This window comes from Polypterus senegalus, chromosome 10 (genome assembly GCF_016835505.1).
Source record: "Polypterus senegalus isolate Bchr_013 chromosome 10, ASM1683550v1, whole genome shotgun sequence".
Taxonomy (NCBI): domain Eukaryota; kingdom Metazoa; phylum Chordata; class Cladistia; order Polypteriformes; family Polypteridae; genus Polypterus; species Polypterus senegalus.
The window spans coordinates 13200020-13215859 of record NC_053163.1 but is presented as its reverse complement, the minus strand read 5'-3'; the positions used below and the strand labels follow the sequence as shown (position 1 = coordinate 13215859).

The 15840-nt window shown below is 38.8% G+C and overlaps 1 long non-coding RNA gene across 1 annotated transcript in view; it reads left to right on the top strand.

The window, feature by feature from the left end:
• Positions 1–989: 989 nt before the first annotated feature.
• The window catches only part of LOC120536767, a 37402-nt gene continuing 22551 nt past the window's right edge, over positions 990–15840 (top strand). The window contains exons 1-2 of the long non-coding RNA XR_005635190.1: positions 990–1255; positions 14054–14117. This is a non-coding gene — a long non-coding RNA (uncharacterized LOC120536767). The remainder of the gene's footprint in view (positions 1256–14053; positions 14118–15840) is intronic.

The window sequence follows — 15840 nt, the reverse complement described above, 5'->3', positions numbered from 1 at the left end:
CAGTAGACACACAAGCCTCTGTTCTTTGTATGAGATCCAGGAAAAGCGAGTGAAATGTCAAGTATTCTTGGATAGAATTATTAAAACAGAGAGCTGTTACCATTAACACTGATGGATCATCAGTTTTATTTGAAAGAAGAAGAGCATATTTTTTTCTGACTTTTAGTTTTGGATTTTAAAGTTCCAGGATACATACCAATTGAAATTCACCAGGCTAATACAGTGGATCACTTTAAAAACTGCTAAAACACATTACTTTAACATGGCTTTCTCATAGCTTCATTTTAGTTTAATCCTAATATTCTGTTTATGTTTTTAATTACTATTATCATTCATGGTGGCTCTGAAATCCATACTAACCCCTACTTTCTCTGCTGTTCTTTTTCTCGTTTTACTGTGGTGGCAATCTGCACCCCACCACCTGATCAAAACACCATGATGTCCCTACATTAATGGATTAAAGGCCAGAAGTCCACATGACCGTCATCATCTCAAGTTCGCCCACGTGAAGCCTGAAAACCACGAGGACCGATTGAGGTCATTTATGTTAGGTAGAAAGCCTAGAGGGGCTGGGAGGTCTGGTGGCCTTGGAACCCCTGCAGATTATTTTTTCCTGCTTGTCTGGAGTTTTTAATTTTTTGATTTTTCTGTCCTCCCTGGCCATCAGACCTTACTTTTATTCTAAGTTAATTAGTATTGCCTAATTTTATTTTTTATATTTTGTATTTTTCTCTTTCTTCATCTTGTAAAGCACTTTGAACTTCATCATTTGTGTGAAAATGTGCAACAGAAATAAATGTTGTTGTTGTTATAAATAAAGCAAGAAACTCGAAATAACGGTCAAAGAATCAAAGTGAAATACTGTACATGGAATAAGCCGATGTTAGCCCTGATCCTGTAGATGGCAGCAATGATTCCTCGAAGTCGATTTCATCCTGCCTTTAGTGACACAGTCAAGCAAACCTTCGGGAACACGCCCACTTCATCCATCCAGCGGACATCAGCTGTGTGTTTTCATTTAGCAATGGCGCTGGAGAAGTTGGGACATTTGGAAGTAGTTTCTCTTATAATGAAAATGAGATCAAATATTTTACTGATTTCTAATTACATATACGTTTTGGCATATTATAGGATAGTAGTGTGGAATAATAAGGAAATCCTTGGAAATACGCGAGGCACCTGAAACCGGGATGAGCAATGCACCACGTGTAGAAGGGCTTGCGCAACAAACTGCAGAGTTAAAGAGATGCACCAGGTAAGACTTGTAACTACATTTATAAATTATGTTAGTATTTTTCATTTGGGAATACTGACTGAAACTTATGAGAGACGCTTTCAGTATGTAGAAGTATGTGTTGTCCTGTACGTTGATATGTATAAATAAAGCATATTATGGTTTTAGAATAAAATGAGTATAGTTATACCAAGGCCAACCAATAGATATTATGTCACTTATGACAAATATGACCGAATCAATATAAAGTAATTTTAAAAATAAATCAGTGCAATGATGTTGATGTTTATTTCCATAAAGTCATTGCTCGTCTCAACACTTATTACATATTGGTTTGTTGCTCGTTAGCGATTGTGTTTTTATAGAGGCGCCGTGGTTTATACTTTTGGTGCTGTTTCTGTCAGAGTGGAGTTTTTATTGTTCTAGGTTTTCTCAGTGAAGCTAGAAATATCCGTGTGAGTGTATCGATTGACTTTAATGGCGATCTTGAGCCCGTTGCTGCTTGTGGCCATTTTATTGAAAAAAAGTAATTTCGGAAAATGAATTAATGAATGGCCGCACAAGTTGCGCTATAATGTACGCTTCTTAGTTTTAAACTGTAGATGGCAGCAGGGATTCACACACCACTAAAAACAAGTCACATGATTTATCCGAAATGGCTTGTTTTTAATTTCTCGTACAACGAAGTACAGTATAGGGGAAGTATTACTATAATCGTCCAACACTTCCATTTCGAGATTTTCTCGACGTTTTAGACCTCCTTCAGTCCGAAAATACATTTTTTGGAATTATGTATGTGTATGTATATGTAAACACAATAACTTGAGTACGCTTTCACTTCGGTCAACCAAATTTTGTATATAAGTATTTTGCACAAAACGTAGATTTCTATCAACTTTTGGGCTATTTCCGCTAACCACAAGTAGTACTTAACCTGAACACATACTCATTTTTTTTTTTAATTCATGCAGCTGCAGAGTCGGATTTATTAAACTTTTCTTTTTAAATAATTGTTCAATATATTATTAAGTTAATTTGTTGTTGATGTTTTTTTAATGTACATAATATAAACTATAAACAATGTCGGTTTTCCATCCCCATATCTGAGTATACGAGAAAGTCTAGGGGTGACCACTCCCGATTTTTTTCAGTATTAACAAAAAGGAAATGGAATATTTGGTACTTGTGTACTAAACGAATGGCTGTGAAACCTCTCTCACGGAGCACAACACTAAAAAAAATGTACGTATTTCTATAATATTCCAATTTCTGTAAAGTTCTATATATTTTGTATTGGTCAAACACTTCTGTTTTCCTTTGGCGTAATTTAGAGCTATATTTCTTGCCATCTCTGCCAAACAAACGCCAATTATTTCATTTTAAGAACCTTGTTGAAATACATGCTTGTTGAGGAAGCAAAGTTTTTCCTAGTAGCATTAAAACAGAGCAGGAGGGAGTGCCATCTGTAAAAATGTCAGTGAAAATGTCGTTTGCACAAGACGGTCGGTTCGGGGAAGTGTGCATCGCGCTCGAATCCTGATTATTTCTTTCACTTTTTAAAACGGAGTTTATTTACTGTAGTGTACTGTTTGGATAGGCAAACCTTTCCTGTTTTATACGTGTATGTCAGTTACAAAACAAACGGGCGTCTGAATAATTGATGCCACTCACCCGTATCTCGCATGTCGCCATTAAGCGAGCCACGTGATCAGGAACATGAGGCCACGATAGTTTCTGTACATCTGATTGTATTTTTCAGTTTTTCAGTGACTTTGTGTCAACTGATTCCTCCCTTACTTAATCCGAGAATTCTAAATTATTGGCTTGTTTCATAAAAGCCAAGCTTAGGAGGTAATAGAACTTTATGACTTGTTTGTGCTTTTATTCTAACAAGGCAGACCTTTATCACGTTGATTTTTCATTTTCCGAGATCATTATCGCTGTGTTTTGTGTTCAGATTTCTCTTTGTCTTCTTATTTATTTCAAAACTTATTAACTGAGTCACTTCATGAAATACATCGAAGCGCGTTAGCTGGAGGTTCCTTTGTCATTTGCACTTCATTATTAACAGATATCTGGTTAAGAGAGCGGACAACAACAATTAAAATCTTAATGCAACAGTTTAAAACTAAAATAAGTAATAATTGGTTCTGAACTGTAACGAGAGTTAATTAAAGCTGAGGCCAAAAATGATGTTTTAGTTGTAAATAAGTAGGTTCTTATTAAAAAAAAAAAAAAAAAGGAGGGGTTAAAGCAATACACTACAGCTACTGCAGACCTCCAGGAAGTAACTGAGGAGCTGTGGTCTACTCCTCTGCAAAATGTCCGTTAACAACAAAGACTGGTACACATGCATTGTGAAATGTAGCATAGCCAGAAATGGTGCGCGGGCATATACGAAACTAGGTGGTCAAATAAAATTTCACCCATATAAGACCGTTTATAAAACTTGACCATCAGCAGCCGAACGAGGGAAAATTCAAAATTAGGTGGGAGATTGTCTGTCCATGCCCACCTTCGGCTGCGCTACTGGTTGTGCTGGATTCAGTTTCAGTCGTATGGTATTTAGAATTTAACACATGCTGCTGGGTTGATCAAGACATAGGCACAATGACAAATATGTATACAAGGTACAGTCATTCTGAAAAAAGACAGACGCCAAACTTGCCTTTAAAAATTTTCAAAGGTAAATTTCTCACACATAGTTGTGAATCACCATTTGACTCTCCTTTTTGCATACAGTTTGGAGGTAACCTTTCTTAATAGTGGTCAGTGTTTTCCTAATAGCTACCAGTTCTTCCTCATTCTTGTACATCAAGTGAACTTTTTGACAGGCCTTTCCTATAGTTTTGCTTGCTTAATTGGAAAATAATTATAAATATTCAAATTCTATGTGACCTCCTTCTGACCCCAAAACTGGATTTATCTGGTTCAATAAACAGGTGGATATATATAGCTGAAACTCGAAAGCATTCATTTTGCTAACAGATGTTTAGTTATCTTTTGTCATATTCCTGTCTTTTGGGGACCTTAATTCAGAATGTTGCTGTTTGGTCACATGGCATAAAATACAATTTCAGACATAAGCAGTTAATAATAAAATATTTGTCAGTTCAGTCTATGGAAAGGGAGAGAGAAAGAAGCAATGCTTGCAAGGTAGATTTTTAAAAAAAAAAACTTAATTTTGTTTCCTTCTAAGTTTTGAAAATGGCCTTATAATCTATAACTCTTTTCTGTCATACGAGTCATTTTTGCAAAATGATTGGTATTTCCATTTACCTACAAGATATGATAATGACTCATTTTGTCTTTCTCTTGAGTTAAAATGAGTCAGTGGTAATTCAGACATAGTTCAAAGAGGACACATGGTTCCAGTCCAGTCATCTCTATGCTATGTAAAGGAAATTCTCAGTCATTCAGTTCACCAAGGGTCCATGATTTTTTTTCTACAGCATCTTGTATTTGGAACTGTCCTCCAAAGGAAAAGGCCATATTCAGCTGATACTTTAATCTTCAGCTTTTATAACTTTATTTTGGCCTGTAAACAGCATGTTGACTGTACTTTGCAATTCTTTTAAAGGCACTCTTCTTCTTCTTTCAGCTGCTCCTGTTGGGAGTTACCACAGTGGATCATCTTCTTCCATATCGTCCTGTCTCCGGCATCTTTCTCTTTTAGACCCACTAGCTGCATGTCCTCTCTCACCACATCCATAAACCTTCTCTTAGGCTTTTCTCTTTTCCTCTTCCCTGTCAGCTCTATACTTAACATCCTTCTCCCAATATACCCAGCATCTCTTCTCTGTACATGTCCAAACCAATGCCATCACGCCTCTGACTGTCTCCCAACCATCCCACCTGTGCTGACCCTCTAATGTCCTCATTTCTAATCCTGTCCATCCTCGTCACACCCAATGAAAATCTTAGCATCTTTAACTCTCCCACCTCCAGCTCTGTCTCCTGCTTTCTGGCCAGTGCCACCGTCTCCAACCCATATAACACAGCTGGTCTCACTACCGTCCTGTAGACCTTCCCTTTCACTCTTGCTGATACCCGTTTGTCACAAATCACTCCTGACACTCTTCCCCACCAATTCCACCCTGTCTGCACACTCTTTGTCACCTCTCTTCCACAATCCCCGTTAATCTGAATTGTTGATCCCAAGTATTTAAACTCATCCACCTTCACCAACTCTACTCCTTGCATTGTCACCATTCCACTGATCTCCCTCTCAATTCACACACATGTATTCTGTCTTTTTCCTACTGACCTTCATTTCTCCTCTGTAGAGCATATCTCCACCTCTCCAGGGTCTCCTCAACCTGCTCCCTACTCGCTACAAATCACAATGTCATCTGCAAACATCATAGTCCATGGGGACTCCTGTCTAATCTCATCTGTCAACCTGTCCATCACCATTGCAAATAAGAGAGGGCTCTGAGCCGATCCATGATGTAGCCCCACCTCCACCCTGAATGCATCCGTCACTCCTACCACAGACCTCACCACGGTCACACTTCCCTCGTCTATATCCTGTACAACTCTTACGTAACTTCTCTGCCACTCCCGACTTCCTCATACAATACCACAGCTCCTCTCAAGGCAACCTGTCATATGCATTCTCCTGGTCCACAAAGACACAATGCAACTCCTTCTGGGCTTTTCTATACTTCTCCATCAACACCCTCAGATCAAACATAACATCTGTGGTGCTCTTTCTTGGCATGAAACCATAGTGCTGCTTACTAATCATCACCTAACTTGTAACCTATAGCTTCCACTACTCTTTCCCATAACTTCATGCTGTGGCTCATCAATTTTATCCCCTGTAGTTACAACAGCTCTGCACATCCCCCTTATTCTTAAAAATTGGCACAAGTACACTTCTTCTCCTCTCACTTTCCAAGATTCCATTTAGCAATCTGGTTAAAAACTCCACTGCCATCTCTCCCAAACGCCTCCATGCTTCCACAGATATGTCATCTGGACCAACGGCTTTTCCATTCTTCATCCTCTTCATAGTTGTCCTTACTTCCTCCTTGCTAATCCATTGCACTTCCTGATTCACTATCTCCACATCATCCAACCTCTCTCTTTCTCTCTCTCATTCTCTTCATTCATCAACCTCTCAAAGTACTTTTTCCATATGCTCAACACACTCTCCTTCACTTGTGAGTATGTTTCCATCTTTATCCTTTATCACCCTAACCTGCTGCACATCTTTCCCAGCTTGGTCACTCTGTCTAGCCAATCGACCAGATAAATATGTGAAAGGCACTGTATGTCTTTAATAAATAGTAAGTCATTTACTCATTCTAGTGAACTGCTTATTCTAATATGTGGTTGCTTGAGAGCTGAAGTCTTTTCTTGGCAGCTTTGAGTGTGATCCAACTAGCTTTGCTCCTCTACTGACTTCAAACTCATCTGTCATTTCCGAGCACATCCAATGCCTGTTGCTACCTAATCTTTGTCCCCTGGCCAGTTTGCTTCATGAATGTACAGAACTGTAGAGTACACATGAGTGAACCTTCTGCATATGCATGGTGCAATTTGGGCAGCAGGTTTAGAAAGGGTAGAGACAACATAAAAGTACAAGTCCCAGGAGCCCATGTGGGAGCCTCGATTCCTTCAGGAGAGTGCTGCTGCTGCCAACTTGTAGCTTAGGATATTACAGCTGTTTTGAAGAGCTTCCCAAGCCAAGGATCTGTTATCTTGGGGACTCGGCCAGACAGTCGGGATGTGTTCCATCATGAAGCTCTCAATGCTTTCCTGATTGCCTGTTCCATAATTTTAATTATCTATTTTCAAATATGCTCAATCAAGTTCAGGCTAGAGTGGAGTTACTATAGAGTGTAGTTGAAAGTAGTATTTTGGAGACCCAGAGATTTTAAAATCGATATTTTTGGAAGTTTAATCAGGATAAGATATGAACCCAGCCACAGGGATGCACAAACCAGTGTGTTTCTTCATGTTGGTCCCAAGCCCGGATAAAAGGGGAGGGTTACGCCAGGTGTAAAATTTTGCCAAATCAATATGTGTACAATATGATCCACTGTGGCAACCCCTAACGGAGTAGCCGAAAGAAGAAGAATCAGGATAAGATATGACAAGCTACTGTATGTTTGCCCTGAATGGTCTCTTCTCCAGAAAACCTTTTTGTATTCCATTCTGATCTCCGACATGTTTGAGGCTCAAAATTCTTTCAGATCTTTGATTGTCAAAAACTGCTAACCTGTACAACCTTCATGTGAAGCTTATTGGTCTTTCATAATCAACCATTTTAAAGAAAATCTTAGTTTTGTACCCCAGAGAGGGACCAGGGCATGTTGAGATTGAAGGAAAGTTATGTCTTCTTTCATTGTCCTATTTTTATAATTCATGTACTATGTTTACTATCTAATTTATTGTCTGGATTATTTCAGTTTGTTGCATTAGTTATGCACATCACATACAACTGTAAAGGATCAGTGCCTATTATGGTAGTATCCGCACAGGACATGAACTAGTTGGTGGGGCAAAGGGGTGCATTAAACCTGCTTATTTTAAATGTCTTTCTTAAATACCTTTTTGTCTACCTCCGTTCAATTAGAACCTCCTGCTTGTTTTCATTTTATGTGGTGCTGTCTTGTGTGTGTGTTCTTTCTTGTTTGTATCTCTTTATATCTTGCCTCTCCTCTTGGTGAATGGAATTTTTAGTTGAAACTTTTGATCCTCAAATTATTATTATTTTTTATGTAAAATGTTTTTTTTCTTTTATATGAAGATATATATAAATATTTACCAAATAGTGATGAACAAATCCTGGGGAGTTCATTTTGACGCGAGTTCATGAAATCACAAAGAAGTTTGGGAATTTCACCAAGCTCAATGGGAAGGCAGGAACTGTACTAGTTTGGAATAGATTGTAATGGTGCAGTGGTCTTTATGTGTCTCTGAGGGCTAGGAAAGTATCTGCAACACATGCAGGATGCATATCCGACTAGTGTCATGACCCCATCTGTGTATCACATTTGTGTGAAGCAGATTAGCAATGACCATACAGTAGGCATGTGGGAAATTCCTGCACATGACTTCTACAGTTCTGTGATTTCATTCTGACCTTATAAAGGTATCATGAGGTACTGGGGAAAAAAATTAGCATATGCTGGAATCATGCCAAATTTCCAAAAAATATTTGATAAACACAGCACAGCCACTGTGAAAATGCTTTAGGAAATTTGACCAATCATTACTACTTACCTGACACTGCATACATGAGTAATAAATATATATATGTATCTTTCAAGATGTTGATTTAATTTTTAAGCTCTGAAGCAGTCTGTGTCATAAAATGTTGTTGAGATGGTGTAAAAAAGCATAAGGAAGGACGACGTCTCACGCCTGGACAAACTTGTTCGGAAGGCAGGCTCTATTGTATTAATGAAGCTGTACAGTTTGACATCCGTGGCAGAGCGACGGGTGCTAAGCAAACTCCTGTCGCTAAGCAAGCTTCTGCCAATCATGGAGAATTCACTGCATCCACTGAACAGTGTCATCTCCAGACAGAGGAGCAGCTTCAGCGACAGACTGTTGTCACCATCCTGCTCCACTGACAGACTGAGGAGACCCCACACTATGTGGCTCTTCAATTCCACCTGGGGTAAACGTTAACATTATTCAAGTTATTGTCTGTTTTACGTGCATTTTATTACTTTTAATTTAATATTGTTTTTGTGTCAGTATACTGCTGCTGGATTATGTGAATTACCCTTGGGATTAATAAAGTATATCTATCTATCTGCCTGCCTGCCTGCCTCCCTTCCTCCCTCCCTCTCTGCCTGTCTGTCTGCCCGCCTGCCTCCCTCCCTCTCTGCCTGCCTGTCTGTCTGCCTCCCTCCCTCCCTCCCTCTCTGCCTGCCTGCCTGCCTCCCTCCCTGAAATGAAACTGGCCCCTCCCTCTTTGTCATAAATGAAACTGGCCTCTCCTTTTTTTTTTTTTGTTGCACTGAGTATATAATGTGATTATTGTTCTAATTACAAAGGGCTATTTTCTGGTTCAGCTAAGGTTATTCCCCTAGTTTGTCTTCAAATTCCTCTTTAAATGTCTTGTTTTGTTCATTTTTTAAATTTTTTTTGTCTATGTTAATATTGTTGCTTTTAGTATTTATTTGCATTTTGTGTTTTTATTAGTACTATGTATTATTTAATTTCTATGTGTCTATGATTGTTCTGTTATGTTCCATTGTTTGTTCCAGTGTTTTATGTATGGTTCTGTAAAATGTAAGGCAACTTGTCCATCTCAGTCAAGGGATGGCATTGATCTCTATATAGGCTGAGGAAGCAGACGGTCCCTTCTGGTTCACTGAATGCACAAAGTGGCGGTAATGTGTTCTCTTAGGATTTCTGTATTTTGTTGATTCTCTGGATTTTTTTTTTATTTCTATGCTCCAAATTTATGATTTTGGGGACTTTAATGCCTTGGATTTCCTGTGTGTTCTTTGGAGAGTTCTTGTTTTCAGAGTAGTTTTTGATAATAAATCTTTATAAATTAAACACTCTTTGATTTCCCTTTTTTGATTCAGTCTAAAGTGGGCAGATCCTTCCACTTGTGGGGATTTTCACAGCCGTTTATGGAACTTTTGTTCATAGGAACTCCTAATTCATGACATATAATCTATTTGTGGCTGTTATTGTTATGCCCTTTGAATGTCAAGGATAAGGAACAATGAGAGGGATGAAAAGGGAACCCATCAAAAATGAAACAGACCTATTTTGCTAGAAACTTCCCAGTGTATTTTCTTGGTATCAAAAGAGGAGTGCTTTTCAGAAGTGAACCCGAATACTGAGATTGTGCAAGTCAGAAATGTGGAATAAAAACAGCTACTGTAGTCAGCAGCAAATGATGGGGTCAGTATTCTCTTACTGTGTGAGAAACTCCAGCAGTTGTAGGCTTCCTTCTCATCATCTGCCTTGTTAGACAGAAATTAACTTACTTAACTTTTGGGGGCTTCATAGAGTTCTTTTTGTTGGAAAGACTGGTTTAGACCACTTACTTCAAGCAGAAGTGCAATGTGCACATCCAGAACAATAAACACCAGTATATTGTGTTTACGCATGAACTTTGACATGGATTTGAGGAGGATTATGCATCTTGAGGCCACAGACCCAATAGAAGGCAGGAGACTCATAATGTTAAAACTAGAAAGAACATAGTGTTAATAGAGCAGGTTTTGACCACAGGAAGCCCTAAACAATTGCTCCCTTCATTTTAGCCGAATAATGAAAACTTTAAAAACAAGCACTGCAGACACTGACTAATGAAAGGCTACAACTACTTCAGTATAAGACCCTCTAATAAATAAATAATGGATTAAACAACCAGAAGATCTCAAAATTAAGAATGAAAATCAGGCTGAAAATATTGTCTAAAAAATCCTTACCTAAACACAACTGCTTAGTAAGATTTTTATAAATCATTTCCAAGCTAAATTTTGTAATTTCTCTATTGATCTCAAAATACAAAGTGGGAAAATAACAGCTTGTGATATTTTGTGTGACATCATGGTGGTCATGTTATAAACCAATGCCTTGTGCTTTTTGTTTGTTCACACAGTTAAGGCCCTTTTCAATTTTTTTTGTTTGAAAAACTCCTTTTCCTGTTTTGTTTTTAATCTGTGAGATCTTTTCTTTAGCTACCAAGTAAAACAAGTATATTTTAAAAAATGCTTTAAATCTCTCTTACTCATTTCCCAAAAAGATCTGGCCTGAGCATTACAAATGGGTCTCCCAGCTACCATCCATCGACTTGAGGAACTCCTATTCTGTTCCCTGGCATACCTTCACTGCTCTCCATGTATTTGTATATCACTGGGTTAGTTAACATCAGAAATATTCTCAGTATTTTGAGTCATTGCATCCCCTCTTGATAGCATTAGTCATCTGAGATGAAACAATGATAGGAAATCTGTTTGGCGGCCTGGTGTGGTCCAGTTTCCTGCCCTATTCTTTATTAATTTTCTTATAGATGTGGTTCCCACAAGTCCCTCCATACACATCATCCTTGTGATTCATTAAGTCTCACTATGTTCTCAAGTGTAGGGGCTGGGGACATTCCCTCCATTTCTTGTTCTTGCTTCTGGTGCCTTCCCTCCAGGCCTCCCAGAGATTTACCTGATGTGACAGCACAATTGCTGTATGGCTTTTCTCATTAAATGTCTGGAGATGTGTTAATCATTTAATGTATAGTAGATGTTCTCTCAGTGCAGTAAGTCAGTGACAGTTGAGTCTTTTCCTATCAAATTCCAAATTGTTGCATTATGCTAAAATACTACTACTTGATGTCAGAGTCTATGTTTACTATCAAACACGTGATGGTTAGCCGCTTTCCAGGTCCTACAGGATCAATGTATGTGCTTCGATGTTTGATTAATGGGTCGATATGGCGAAGCAAATCCTCAATTTTAAATGCTGATATACAAAGGTATTTGTTGAGCTTTTCTTTTCAACTATAATCTGTGCCTTTTTTTGCACCTTCATAACAATATCAATGTATGGAAATGTATTTGAGCCACAGAGAAAAAAAAAAAATAGGGACGCAGTGGGGTGGGGAGGTCAATTTTGTCATTAAAATAGAAATTTTGACTTTAAGCTCAGAATTTCCACTTTGACCTCGTAGTTTTTTTTTTTTTTTTGTCATTAAAGTAGAACATTGTAAACATCATCCTAAAACTGACCCAGTTCAGGGGTGTAACTACCATTTGAGTAGGGTGTGACATCACACGGGCCCCAGCGTTCGGGAACCCCGGCAACACGTGGAAATTAAAATAAATCTTCAAATAAAGCAATAATAAATATAAAGGGATAAAAAAGTCCAAATATAATCCGAGTAACCCAGGCGTTGATTTGGACTTATTCTGTGTGCTTTAAAATAAAACATAACGTTAAACCGAACGCAGTCAGTGCAAATTTGCTAGGATTATTTCTGAACGCATCCTTAAGCAATTTTTGCAATCCGCTATTTCAGTCAACAATTGCGCAAATGCGCATGACGGCAGTAACATTTCAAAACTAAAGTGGTGAGGTAATCTGTGATAGTCTGTTACAATGTGAGATGGATTTGAATTAAGTACAGTGGAACCTCGGGTCACGACCATAATTTGTTCCAAAACTCTGGTCGTAACCCGATTTGGTCGTGACCCGAAGTAATTTCCCCCATAAGATTGTATGTAAATACAATTAATCCATTCCAGACCGTATGAACTGTATGTAAATATATTTTCTTTAAAGATTTTTAAGCACAAAAATAGTTAATTATACCATAGAATGCACAGTGTAATAATAGTAAACTAAATGTAAAAACATTGAATAACGCTGAGACAAACGCCCAGGCTCCCTGCTCAGCTGCACGCGAGATTGCGCTCTCTCTCTCTCTCTCTTTAGCCGAATCGCGCTTCTATTTATGAAGAGGCATGGTAGTCATGGCAATCAGCAGTTCCTGGGAACAATTGCGGATGCGGACCAATTCTCACCTGTGGACTTAGGTGAGAAACACCCACATTACAAACTCCTCAGGAACCGCTTCAGCCACACACCACCAAGCCTCCTTGCTAAGCCGTGAGTGCGGTGATTATTTATTAAAACTGGCCTTTTTGATGGGAGCTGTGGACCCGCTATACCACAGGAGGAAGCTGGGTTGAGGTTACAGTTTTGAGAGTGAGTCTCTCTGCCTGATACACCGAGAACAACGTACAGTACAGGGAGAGAATGAACATGTGCAGAAATCATCGGCGCAAATAAACTGTAAGGGAAACGAAATAGAGCACAAAGAGTTCATAGTGACTGAACACGCAGGAAATCATTGGTGCGCATTGAACCAGAAGGGAAACTGGCTTGTTCGTCACCCAAGTGTGTGGTCGTGAACAGATGCAAATGTTTGGAGAACTTTTTGGTCGTAACCCGATTTGTGCGTGTTCCGGGACGTTCATGAACCGAGGTTCCACTGTATAACTTTTATAACGTGTTTGAAATCATAGATACTAATATGCATGTAAGTTATGTTATCAGTATGGCATTCCACAAATGTATAAATATATAGGTACCAGAGAAGTAATGACTGATTCATAAAAAAGTACCTCAAGCATGGCCATTAAAAATCACGTTTGTTTATTTGACATTATCGTATAATCCAAAAAATTTCAGATTTAGGGTGGCTGTGAAAAAGAACTTATGTCTTAACTTGGATCAAAAATGATGTATATGTCATCAAAACTTCTAACCTCAAAATTATAAATGACAGATGTAAACAGAAATTTTTAAGCATTGATCAGGTGTTAATGTGACAGCAAAATAAATGTCAATGTAATAGCAAAACATGTAGTACTACAGTAGAAATTTTATTCCGCAGCTGGCCAAACTCTGAAATATTTTTGGATCATATATTAGAAATGGCATTAGGTGACGGTTAAGACCGATTTGATTATTGTCCAAATAAATTCCAGACATGCAATATTTTCTATTTTTCACTTCATGGCCATGCTTGAGGTATTTTTTTTATCAATTATGTATGTACACTCTTGAACAAATGAAATGGTTGAAAGTATAATAAAAAATAGATTTTGACAAATTAAAAACCTAAAAGTGGAATATATATTAAAATGTCTTGTGTTTATTATTTGCTATAGTGAAATCCACCTTTAGTATGCAGTACAGTTCCTTATGGATCATTTCTCTTTTTTGTATCATATACAAATTACATAATTATAATGATATTTCTTTCTAAATTTACATTGATGCCAGAGCTACTGCAGTATTCTGTATTTTTAATCAATGTCACTTCATTTTCAGGTTTACAAAACATTTGACAACAGTGGTTCCCGTAATGTACACATACTGGTACTGCATACTCAAGGTGAGTTTCCTATAACTTCAACATGTGATGAAATTTTCTTTTGCGATGATTACTATCAGTATTTGCAATATATAATTTTACAATAAATGTTAAAAAGTATTGTAATACTCATATATTTATAAAAATTATGTGGGCCATTTCATAAATGATGCACACATAGGTAGCAATACAAATTGGGTAAGGCAATCCTAGTGCAAATGACATCACTTATAATTAATGACTTTAGAAATCAAAATGTGTGTTAATTACATTACATAGTTATATTTTTCCACTTTGAATAAAAACATACAAAATGTTTGATATGCATATGTGTATTGTGGACGCTGGCCCGGACACAGACAGACGGACATCGTTTGTTTCACCCAACGCACCCTTTATTTACAATATTTACAGTTCTTACTTCACGTGCACCCCCAGTGCCTCCAGCACCGTTCCCCCAAAGTCCAGGCCTCACAGTCAAATATGCCTTTCTGGCCGCCTCCAGTCCTCTCTCCAGCTCCGTCTATCTTCCACCCGACATCCACTATCAACTGAAGGGAGGCGGCCCCTTATATACAACTCCCGGATGAGCACCAGGTGTTCCCAGCGTTCCTCCCTTTGCCATGCCCCAGCGTGGCGGAAGTGCCGGCTGTCCTACCGGCAGCTCTCCAGGTGTCACCCAAAGTCTTCCCCCCAGCACTTCCTGGTGTGGCAGAAGTGCTGGGCTCTCGGGATATTCAGGCACTGGGGCGCCACCTGGTGGTGGCCACGGGTCCCTACAGCCCTTAACCCGAGGCCCCAACATAACCAAGCGGATGCCCCCTCTCGGTCTGGAGGAGGCACAAGCCCTCCTCCGGTCCTCCTGGGCGTCCCGGCCGGGGGGACCACAGTATATTTATGTACCTAATCCTACAAGTTACATCTCTGACCCAGTTGTTAATCGCTACATGGTTCTCAGGCTTCCTACAGCTCTGACAGCAGCAGGAGGCAGCAGTTGTCACACAGAACACATTCAATTTGATATTCCAGCTCTATTATTCTTCTTCGGCAGCTTCCGTTAGGGGTCTCCACAGCAGATCATCTTCTTCCATATCTTTCTGTCCTCTGCATCTTGTTCTATTAATATTTCAGCTGTCTGCACATTTAGAATCCTTAAATTTATACTTGATATCACTTTGACGATAAAATGTGTTAATAAGCATGTATGTTACATATTACAGATAAATCATTAACTTCATTTAAATAATAAATACTGTTAATAATTGCACATGTGGGGCAGCACACTGGCAAAGCTGTAGCGCTGCTGCCTCTCAGGTATTCAGGGAACCACATACCTTGTGTTCCCTGCCTGGAGTTTCCATGTTTTCCTGGTGGATTTCCATAGTGTGCTCTGGTTTCCTTCCAAGGACATGTGGGTTTGGGGATGTGGTGATGCTAAAATGATGCTAGTGTATGTGTGTGCTTGTCTTCACCTTACAATAAACTGATGCCCCATCCCTGATGCTTGCTGGAATGGGCGCATCCCTGGATTGATGGATGTAATCATTAAAAATCCATCCTTGTCAGAGATCTTGTGGCAAGGTGTCCTTGGAATTTAGTGGATGTTACGGCTTCCAGACAATTCACTACACAGCAAAGTCCAACATTGTTTTCTCATTGATATCTCGCACTGCCACCGGGTGGAATCTTCCAGATTTACGTAAAGTATGCGTGCAAGTATAAACAGTAAGCTGCTTGTGTAGCA